Genomic DNA, 12135 nt, shown 5'->3' on the forward strand with positions numbered 1-12135 from the left:
TCCTCGCGAACAGAAAAAAAGCTAGAATGTGTGATTGAAAATCAATTGATTGCTTTATAGCTGCACTATATAAATTGAAATTCAACCATATGTGATTCACAAAAATGAGCATTCAATCATTTGTGCAGTCTCTGTTTTTTACACCAGCAAAAACATTTCAATAAAATTACAGGTATTCATCTTTTTTGACATGCATTCATATATATCCATACATACAGAAATCTAGATATCTAGATCTTGTTATTGATAAGGATATAAATATATGCATATATCAATATAACGACATTCCCCTATCATAAGATCAACATGCAAATTACTAGCAAAAACAACTAAAACTCAAAATATTGACAGATACTGCATATACTTCTAGACATAACATCAGAGCATGGAAATCTACCAATGGCTTTTGAGGGTGGGCAAAGCCTCCCTACACCCTCCATGGGGAAGGCTGCAGCCCTGATTATCCCTGCTAATTATAGACTGCAACCATGAGGTTGCACAGTAGCAGAGAAAGGGCATATTCCTTTCCCTGATAAAACAAAGATCTCACACCAGTACAGCAGTCATCTGCTGATATCTTGAGTTTTTCATTTTTTATTAGTGTTTCTCTCTGGTTGCATTATGCTGCTCTGTTGAATGCCAGGTTCACTGACAGAGTTTACTGCTGTGTGTTTTATTGAAAGCCTTCATTACTGAGTGCAGGAAGTTTATGAAAGGGGTAAACTGACTGTGTTCCTTTTCTGTGTGGGATGTGCTTGTCATCACAGTATGTAGGAGTAGGTTAATGCCTTAACATAACTAACCTAAACCTTTAAATATATCAACAATTTCAGCACTAGAAGTTGGTGTGTGTGCAGAAGTGTTTGAGGACTAGAGTAAAAATAAAGGCTGCCGAAGAGGATAGGTTTAATACTGTGCATGCTTGTAAAGGTATGTGAAGGCTTGGAAATGTGCATGAGCAAGCGTTTTTGTTTAGGGTTAGAAAAAGGACTAGGCAAGAAGATAGATTTAGTACTCTGTAAATGTGCTGGAGTGTCGGAACAGCATGTGTGAGTGTCTTGTTTAGTTGTACCCTTAGAGAAAGGAGTTTTCATAAGCTAATGGCTAGTGCTGGGATAAGGCCATTGGCAGGATTAGCGTCAAGGTTAGGATGAGCATTTTTGTACGAGGCGAGCATTGCTTTCACTCACGTATCTGTAGTATTGTTGCCTGCAAGGTATCATCCTTTGCCTTATGCAATTCTCTGCATTTATTCATTTTCTGGCATGACTTACTTCACTAATCCTAAATACTGAGTTTGCTTTGTTTCTTTTTCATTTGCTTTTATACTCTGCATAATACTAAACAACTTGAATTAAATTTTTTACTTAAAAAGGTACTAATTCAACTAAATTAAATTTTTGCATGATTTTTATATTGAAGAATTTTTCATTGTTGGTTTTGTTTTTTTTTTTTTTTTATCTGACTAGTCTTGGTAGGCTTGTAGCCTATATTCACGGGGTACGAAATGTGGTATTTATACTGACTAGAGGAAACGTGGTCTGTATGCTGGGGATAATTCCCTACTCTGCATTTTGGATAGGAGAAGATCCCACTATGGTACTGGTGAAATGGAAGGGCATGTTTTCCAATATTGATGTATACAATTATGTTATTACAGGAGTTGAGATCATGTCTGCAGTTAATGACAGCATGTCTAAGATTGTCTAAATGCAAATGATGGTTGAATCTCATAAATACAGTATAGCAAGGAAAGACAGAAGTTAGACTATGGAAAAGATGCATTTGGCTGCTGAGCAACAATCTTTCCAAGATGCTAGCAATACTTTCTTGTGTATAACCTGCATTAAGCTGTGCCCTTTGACTCAGGAAGTGAACAGGCAAAGTAAAATGTAATGACTGCTCTGGCTAGAGGTGCAATGTAAACAGACCACGCGATGCCTAGATTTTGACGTTCTTATAACATTGCAGCTTCTGCCATGAGATATGAGAGAAGACAGATGCAAATACTGCAACTGAAAAGAAAATTGCCATGACTAAAACTGATATGTAAAGAATCTTTTAACGTTAATGACTTATTTATTTATTTTCTTTGCTAGCTGGATGACTGAACTGTTCCAAGGACTTGCTGATTAGGGAGAGTGAAATTACTGTTATAAACAGTGTTCTCTTTCCTGTGATTTCTGTCAGAAAAGTAGTTAGTTTCATGTTCATTTGGTAAGTCAACCTTAACTCATCCTTTCTTAGATAGGGTAAGTCTAACTTAAAGTCTTTGCTTCATATCTGAGACGTTTCAGAGTTAAATTGAACCATACTCTTCTCCGTATTTTTACAACAGTACATGATGATGTACAACTAAATCTACATGCAAACAGCTGTTTGCTTAGTTACTTTTCAGCGAAAGTGCATGTGTAATGTGCGGAACTATATTTACTGTATATAGGTAATTCTACTGAAATGTCACACGTAAACGATCATGCTGACCGATTTTGGCGGTATAAGTGTGAGCTACACTGCAGTTTTATTAGCCAGTAAGGCTGAAGAGCTGCTTGTTTCTCTTCTTCTGTTTCTCTCTTTTTCATCGCAGGGGACAATGATAGAAGCTGCTATTAATATGCAGGCCTGTAGCCCATTGTTGAAGATAAGGTATAAGTATGAGAGTACTTTGGCAGACTTTTAAATGTCCTCAAATAGGTATTCATAAACTACCTTATGTTTCACAGATGTGGGCAAGACATTGTGCATGCTGAGAATCTCAACAAGTCCGGAATAGTGATTACCTTGAGTATAGACATCATTTGTGGAATGACAAAACACGTTTGAGAGCTCCTTAACCTGGTGGATATGCTCTCCTTGGTGGGTATAGTTCCACAAACATGCCACCATAGATAATATCTGTGGTAGTTAAACAGTTCTGAAGTTGCAAACCTGGAAATTTTGAGGATGTTATAGCTAATCTACTCTTTTAGAGTTGCATAGAATACAGAAACACTATTTTTAGATTTGAAAAATATTGAGATGATCCTCATCTTCTAAAAGTTAAACACAAGTCTCTGGTCCAGCGGGTTCTGGCTACTTAACTTCCATGGGAAGGCCTATTATCAGTATTCCAGAAGTGACAGTTTATCCAGTAGTTGAGCACAGATGGAGTGGTCATGGATGCTTATCTGTACATCTAACTGTGTTTAGTGGACCTGAGGAAGACATATGCATGCTTTTCTCTATAGTGCATTGTGGGAAGTATTACAACAATACAGGGTCCCAGGGTTGCTACTCTGTGTCTGCAGCCCATGAGTTTGCAGGAAAATAATTATACCTTAATTCTCAGGGTTTTCGTTCATGTTCATGATTTTCATAGATATCAGGTCACAGCCAGGACAGAAACTGGGATATTTTTTTGCAGGTCACAATGTCCCTTTGGTGCCAACTTACCATGATCTCTGATACACAGAAAAATAATTCAGAGCTGAATTTGAAGTGTTTGGGATAAATAGCAGCACCTCCAAATCAGATGTCATGGCCCAGAAAAAAGTATATGCACATCCAAGTCACATATAAAAGGATATGCACCTCCAAATCACATATAAAAGGATATGCACCTCCAAGTCACATACAAAAGGATATGCACCTCCAAGTCACATGTAAAAGGATACGCACATACAAGTCACATGTAAAAGGATATGCACCTCCAAGTCACATGTAAAAGTATATGCACCTCCAAGTCACATGTAAAAGTATATGCACCTCCTAGTTACATGTAAAAGGATATGCACCTCCAAGTCACATGTAAAAGGATATGCACCTCCAAATCACATATAAAAGGATATGCACCTCCAAGCCACATACAAAAGGATATGCATCTCCAAGTCACATGCAAAAGGATATGCACATACAAATCACATGTAAAAGGATATGCACCTCCAAGTCACATGTAAAAGTATATGCACCTCCAAGTCACATGTAAAAGTGTATGCACCCCCTAGTCACATGTAAAAGGATATGCACCTCCAAGTCACATGTAAAAGTATATGCACCTCCTAGTCACATGTAAAAGGATATGCACCTCCAAGTCACATGTAAAAGGATATGCACCTCCAAATCACATATAAAAGGATATGCACCTCCAAGCCACATACAAAAGGATATGCACCTCCAAGTCACATGCAAAAGGATATGCACATACAAATCACATGTAAAAGGATATGCACCTCCAAGTCACATGTAAAAGTATATGCACCTCCAAGTCACATGTAAAAGTATATGCACCCCCTAGTCACATGTAAAAGGATATGCACCTCCAAGTCACATGTAAAAGGATATGCATCTCCAAGTCACATTTCATGGCCCAGGAAAGAGCATAGATGCCTCCAAATCAGATTTCACTGGTGAGGAAAGTATAGATTCCTATCTGTAGGTATGCACAGAGCAGCTTCCTCATGGCGGCAGTTCAACTGTACAACAAAAGACAATATTCAGAAGCATAATGCACACTGACTAGACAAAGAGATCTATGTATCCATTGTAAATCATGTGCTGTCTTTACCCACCATGAAAGAAAGGAGCAATCCCACCAGCTGTAGTTGTTCAAAATAAAAGCTACAGCTGACATGGTCTTCCCACCACAGAGAAACTAGACAAAAGGAAATGTATAAGCATCCCCCTCCAAAAGGTACAAAAACTGAAAAAATAGGAAAACACTAACAGGAATTGTTAAAATAAAAGCTAATCAAACTCATGCAAAGTATCTCAGGATGCAGGAACTATCCTAACACACAACTGCATGGATACATGTACAGTCTTGAGTCCCCTATAAAAATGAATGCAAAGATCTGCATTTTATTGATGTACCCTGCAAGCTGCATACATACTTATGGGCAGCTGTAGATAGTGAAGGATTTATCTATGTCTGCCTTTGTTTGATCCTTCAAGCTTCACCCCTATAATCAATCCATGCCAGCCATCTGTAAACCCTGCATTACCTGCATGCATATATGAGATATTGCTTAATACTTTGAGGAATTGTTCATTTGTGAAGGTATAGGAGATTAGGAGGCTTGTCTTTTATCCAAGACTTGAAGAGGTGTGGAACTGTGAGTAACTAACTTTTCAAAAAAGAAAAAAAAAGAGATAATTAAATTATTTTAATGATTTAAATTCTGCTTAAATATTTAAGTTACACTTAGTGACCTGTGTGGTAACAATAAGTTGTACTTTTCTGCTCTATTCATCTGTTTGCATCAAGTTTGTTCTGGGACCTTAGTCTTGTATTTTTATTAGCAGTCGTGGGAAGATTGTATTCTGCATTATTCTGCACTTCTATTTCCACAAGTAGAATTACTTCAAAAACCTATCCATTTGTATTTTAAATCCTGCCAGACTGTAGTCCTGTATTTTAATCCACAGGCAATGCTGGTAATCCTGTGAGATTTTGAGCCTTAGTCATTTATTATTGCATATTTTCCCATAAACATTGTTACTGGTAAATTTCTGCATAGTCTGGTACCTTAAACTGTAGAAGAAGATCAATAGTGTGAGAATTATCATTGCTCCAATTTGTGCCCCAGTGCTTTTACATTCTGCTTATCAGTTAACTGCTTAAAGTTGCATTCTGTGTCTGCCCATCCCCTAGTAACACATTATTCTAAGGTTTCTGAAAGAGCTATTGCCTTTATTTGATTGGATGCCTCTCTAGCTAGCCTGCTATTTCCATCACAGAGTTACCCCCACCCAATGTCTTTTATACATGAATTGGAGAGGTGCGGAACTGGAAGTAACAAGCTTTTCATCAAAAAGGAAAGATAATTAAATTATTTTAATTATTTCAGTTCTGCTTAAATATTTAAAATGCAGTTAGTGACCTGTGGGGTAATAATACTTTGTACTTTCCTGTTCTGTTTCATCCTTTCTGTCTGAAATTTTAAGTTTTATTCTTTGAACTTAGTCTTGCATTTTAATTAGCAGTTGTGGGAAGATTGAGTTTATGCATTATTCTGCACTTCTATTTCCACGCATAGATTTACTTTTAAAAGCTATCTGTTTGTATTTTAAACCCTACTGACCCATAGTCTTGTAGTTGAATTCTCAGTTGTGGCAGAGCTGGTAATCCTACCAGATTTTGAGTCTTAGTCCTTTATTATTGCATTTTTCCATAAACAATGTTATTGGTAAATTTCTGCATAATCTGGTGTCTTAAACTGTAGTAGGAAATCAATAGTGAGAGAATTGTCTTTTCTCTAGTTTGGGCTTTTGTATTTTATATTCTGCTTCTCATTTACCTGCTTACAGTTGCATTCTGTGTCTGCCCCATCCTCCACTAACACGTTAAGCTTAAGTTTCTAAAAGAGCTCCAGTAATGCCTTTATTTAATTGGATGCCTCTCTAGCTAGTCTGCTATTTCCAACACAGAGCTACCCCACCTAGTTTCTTTTATCCAAGACTTGGACAAGTGTGGAACTGTGGGTAATTAAAAAAATGGAGAGAGACAATTAAATTATTATAATTATTTTAATTCTGCTTAAATATTTAAGTTACACTTAGTGACCTGTGCGATAATAATACTGTGTACTTTTTTTGCTCTGTTCCATCTGTTTGCATTTGTATGTTTGCTCTGGGACTTTATTCTTGTACATTTATTAAAAGTTGTAGGAAGATTGTGTTTCTGCTTTATTCCGCACTTTTATTTCAACAAGTAGAATTAATTGTAAAAGTTATCTGTTAATATTTTAAACCCTTCTGGACCATATTCTTGTGGTTTAATTTACAGTTGTGGCAAAGTTTTGTACTCATGTGAGATTTTAAGCCTTAGTCATTTATTATTATTTTTTTTACATAAACAGTGTAACTGGTAAATTTCTGCATAGTCTGGTTTATAACGTCATAGGTAAGTACCTGGCTAGCTGACTTTGTATGCCATTTAAGCCTAGCCAATTTCCCATGGTGAGAATCAAACCATGTACCTCTTGCCTGTGAGGTAAACATATTAACCATTTTGCCAACCCCCATCCCCTATAGCTGATTATTATGCTAACAACTCCAGGGGGCTTTTTAAGCCTAGCCATGTTTCCCAAGGTGAGAATTAAATCCTGTACCTTGTGTCTGTGAGGTAAACACCTTAACCATTATGCCTCCCTAGTAGTCAGTGCCTTAAACTATAGTAGAAGGTAAACAGTGACGAATCTTCTCTGCTCCACTTTGTGCTTCAGGTCTTTTTATATTCTGCTTATCTCTTACCTGCTTAAAGTTGCATCCTGGATCTGCCCCATCGCCCACTAACACATTATGCTAAAGCTTCTGAAACAACTTCAATATTTATTTTATTTAATTGCATGCCTGCTTGTTCTTTCCAAAGCTTCCACCATTTTGCTGTTGTTGTTTTGGCCTCTACCCCTTATGATAATCTGATTTCCAAAGTCTCCCCCCTTCATTACTACTTACTGTTGTATAAGCTAGTTATGTAGTCTTCCCAACCATTGTTTTCCAGAGATCCATGATACTGAGTACCCACACAGCAAACCAGTATAGCTCTTGAGTAAACTTCCTTTACCACATATTGTCAACTGCACATTTTTAGGAGCCCAGCAAAGCTTGAAGTCCTAGCCTGCATTGAAGATTTGATGTTATGTCACCTTATGAATCTGTTTTTAGTTAGAGGATTCACCCTTTGCTTTTGGCCTGTTTCAGTTAGAGGGCTTCCCCTTATTGCCTCCTTCTCCCCTTTCAGCTTAAGGGGTTAGCCATTTAAGTTAGTGGCTTTTCTCGGTTGGGGGAGTTGTCGTTTAACTTAGAGGCTCTCCCCCTTCCGTTACCTTCCGTTACCTTTTAGTAAAAAAAAAAAACAAGAACTTAGATATAGTGCTATTGTTGTTGTTTGTTGTAGAATGTTATATTTCTTCCTTTTCTGCTACTTGTAGCTGTGGTTTTGTTGTGCTTGCTGCTGTTTGTACTACTCAAATATGCCCAAAGAAGCATCCAAAGAATTCAACCCTTCTGGATTCAAAAAGTGCGACTCTTGCTCCCAAAAAAATGTCCCTGACTGATGGACATACTAGCTGCATTTATTGCCTGGGAGTGGTGCATCTACAGGATTTGTGTTCCATTTGTCATCCATTCAGCACTAGAGTCCTGCAGGAGCACAAGAGCAAACTCATCTTGAGAGGTTTATTAAAAGGGCACTTTGACACACCAGTGTAAGGGAATCAGGCAAGAAAACCAGACAAATCCTCCAAACTGACATCTTATTCACTTCCGAACTTGGATCCATAGAAGCAGAAAGACAAATCTTCCATTTCGTTGGATCCAAAACCTTTGGATCCAACAAGACTTTATCTCCTGTGGTTCCATCAGTGTCCTTGGAACTGTCTAGAAGTCACAAAAGAACAAGGTCTCCTTCCTTGGAGTCCACTCCACATTCCCCGGTTCTTGAGTCTGTTGCAGACAATCGCCCACCCACTCCTCTCGGTCATCCAGGAGGTTTCAGATGATGATGTGGAGAGGGTGATGAAGAGCTACTCAAGACACCAGCTCTAGCAAAATTCTTATCGAGCCCAGACCATATGGATGTAGAGCCAACTATACAAACTCTTGTCTATTCCTCCTTTGACTCACTTGAGCTCGGAGACAGAGTGCATGGAAGTCATTGTGGTGGTGCTGTCTGTTCTGAAAACCTTCAGTCTCTCGGTTCCGACATCTGCTCCGATCTCCTCCATACCGCCTTCTATCGAGGAATGTTGGGGCCAACACTCCCTTGTCAGCTCTGGGAGGGAGGAGCAGCATTGGACCCTTGTCCAACCCTATGCTCCCTCTTGGAGCTTCAGCACAGGTGAGCTCGGCTCCCACATCAGCCTTGCGCCAGTTTCTGCACCAAGGGCAATAGAGGTCTCTCAACTCTTTGGAGCCAGGGACCCTCATGGGCCAGGATCATGGTGCCTTCGAGGTGATGAGGAGTGTGCTGTCCTCTCAGACAGCTCCTCCCTTGGCTTCAGCTACTCCATCCCCCTACAGAACCAGTGTCTTTCTTCTCACCACCCCTCCATTCTAAGCGTAGGGAACCAATGCCCCAGGATGCCCTATTGGGCGACACCCCCCCTCTTCTGAAACTTCCTCAGAGCAGTCCTCTGAGGAGGTTCCACTGAAAAGGACATGTAAGAAATCGGACATGGACTTGGAGGACTCAGAAGGGTCCCCACAGTCCCCCTCTGAGGATGTCCCATTCTCAGGCATCCTGGAAATCCTCAAGCAGAGGGGGTGGCTGGAAGTCCGTTTCCCCTTCTGAAGATGAGCCTATGTACCTGGATGCATTTGGTTCCAAACCCTCCACCTCTTGGGTGTCTCCACCCTTCAACATGCTGCTAGGGGTAGCAAGTCGAAAGGCGTGGAGCTTCCTGGAATCAATGGAACCAGTTCTGCGGACACCCAATAAGTTCATAACTGCACCAGATGACAAATGTATTTATTTATTTGTTTCCAGTTTGGTTACCAGGGAAGTCCACTGGGCCAACATGACCCGTTTTCAGTGGAGGCCCGGAGAGAAAAGCTCCAAGAAAGCATTGTACAAGTTCAGTTCCAATAAAACACAGGAGTATACAAGATAAAAATGTAAAGAGAGTTAAAAAATAAGACTAACAACTCTTTCTGACCAAGGGTGTACCAGTTGATGCTATGGTGGTGCAGTGGCCATAATGAAGGAACTAGCAGAAAATTCTACTTCTGTCCATCCACTGAACAAAGAGTCCTGTACAATGGACAGATATGGGAAGCATGTCCTTTCTTTGGTGGCCTTTACCCTTAGGTCACTGAATTATCTATCCCATTTCACCCGTCTCCAGATGGATCTCCTGAAAGAGCTGTGAGATACCCTACAAGATCCTACAGCCGCGAGAGCTACAGATAGAACTGCTTCTCAGCTTGCAAACATATCTTCTGTAGTTAACTCCTCCATGTGGCTTATTTCCTATGCAGCTGATGGATCAAGCAGGGCAGCAGGCACAGGAGTCACCCTGCAGAGACATTCCTGGATGTGCCTTTTTCAGTTTGTGGAGTCCTTCCAGTCCTCCTTTACCTTATGCCCCTTTTGATGGCTTATCATTTTTCAGGCCCAAGGTAAAAAAGACTCTCACCAGGTGCGAGAAGGATGGCAAGACTCTCTCTGCTGTGGGAGTATGTTTTTCCGCACCTACTAGATCTTATCCCAAAGGTCAAAAAGGTGGAAAAATGTGGTTCCAGAAATCCAAGGGAGTTTCGCTTGATGCACGTGGTGATATTTCCCCCCAGGGTCAGAGGGTTGAATAATAATGGGAGATTCCACCCTTGCAGCAGAGGTCCACAGAGTCAGGGTGACAAAGATATGTTCTCTGTTAAGCCCTTTCAGTGCTGCTAAAAGGAGGCCCACCTGTCCACCTCTGGAGGCAGTTGGGGACAAATTGTCACTGTACCCAGAAGCCTGGCAAAATATCACAAAAGACACATGAGTACAGTTGGTCATATCCAGGGGATGCAGTATTCCTTTCTCCATGCCACCTCTCCCCAGAAAATGAAAATCCATCCCAGATGTGCCACCCAATCTAAGGGAACAAGCAACCCTAGAAGTTCAAAGGTTGCTATGAAAACAAGTCATCCAAGAAGTCCCCACAGACCAAATCGGATCCGGAACTTACTAAAGGTTATTTTTAGTACCAAAGAAAACAGGGGACTGGTGGCCCATTTCAAATCTCAGCAGACGCAACAAGTCTGTCAAAAGGACAAAGTTCCAGATGGTGATACTTCCCTCCAGCGATCTCTAGGATGCATAATATCATATCAAGATGGACAGGTGATCCAGGAGATTTCTACGCTTCTGGCTGGGAGCTAGTTACTACCAGTTCAGAGCTCTGTCCTTTGGCCTCACCACAGCCCCCAGGGTGTTCATCAAATGCATGGCAGTAGTCGCTGCTCATCTGAGACATCTAGGATTCTGTATGTTTCATTATCTAGATGACTGTCTCCTTACCGCCACCACAGAGGATCGACTAACCGAGACAAGGGACACCACACTCTACCTCTGCTCTCAGCTACGCATCATAATAAACTACAAAAAGTCTGCCTTGTTGCCCTGTCAATATATTACATTTATAGGGGCAGATTTAGATGCCAAAGACATGATAGCAAAATTGCCTCAGGAGACATTGTCGATCATCAGGTTGCAGTCTTAATCGGGAAGAAAAAGGCCTGAGCAAGATTTGTTCTAAAAGTCCTTGGCTCAATTGTGGCAGCAATAGCACTAGTTCCCTTGGCATGCTTCCACATGAGGTTATTACAGAGGCTCCTGTTTGCTCAATGGTCCATGTAAGATCTACCCATATCCCATGAAATTCTCATAATGGAGACCTGCAAGAAGGACCTAAAATGTTGGCTTCAGTCTATGCAGCTAACTATAGGCACACCATTCGTCCTCCCCCAACCAGTGGCCGCAGTGACCACCATGGACACTTCTCAGCTAGGGTGAGGGGGGGGGCATTATCTGGGGTAGACTATTCATGGGACCTGGCAACAACAGGAGTACCACTTGCACATCAAAGTCCTAGAGATGAGAGCAGTGCTCCTGGCATTGCAAGCACTACACAACTCTCTATCCATGGGGACAATTGCAATTCAGACGGACAACATGTCAGTATTATGGTACATCAACAAGCAAGGCAGAACCAGATCCTACCCCTTGTATTGAGAGGCTCTATGAGTGTGGCAGTGGGCAATGTCTTCCCTATGCTTTCTGACTGCGATGCACATTCCGGGGAAATTCAATGTGATAATGGACAAGCTAAGCAGGGCTATCCTTATGCCTCACAAGTGGTCTCTGAAGCAGGATATTGCGAACCAGATTTTGCACGTGGGGCCAGCCTTGCTGCCACCTTTTTGCCACCTCCATCAATGCCAAATGCAGCAGCTATTTTGCCCTAGTCCCCCCACTGGGACAATCACCCAGGGATGCACTTGTTCATTATTGGCCCTCTCGACTTCTGATGCCTTCCCCCAACTGTCCCCTCTGATACCCAAGGTTCTTCAGAAAGCAAAATTGTTGGGTTGCAAGCTAATACTCATTGTCACTTACTGGCCTCATCAAATCTGGTTCCTGTTTCTAAACCCCCATCTTCAGGAGGAGCC

This window comes from Protopterus annectens, chromosome 1.part1, assembly GCF_019279795.1.
Source record: "Protopterus annectens isolate FY-2018-M chromosome 1.part1, PAN1.0, whole genome shotgun sequence".
In the NCBI taxonomy this organism is placed as follows: domain Eukaryota; kingdom Metazoa; phylum Chordata; order Ceratodontiformes; family Protopteridae; genus Protopterus; species Protopterus annectens.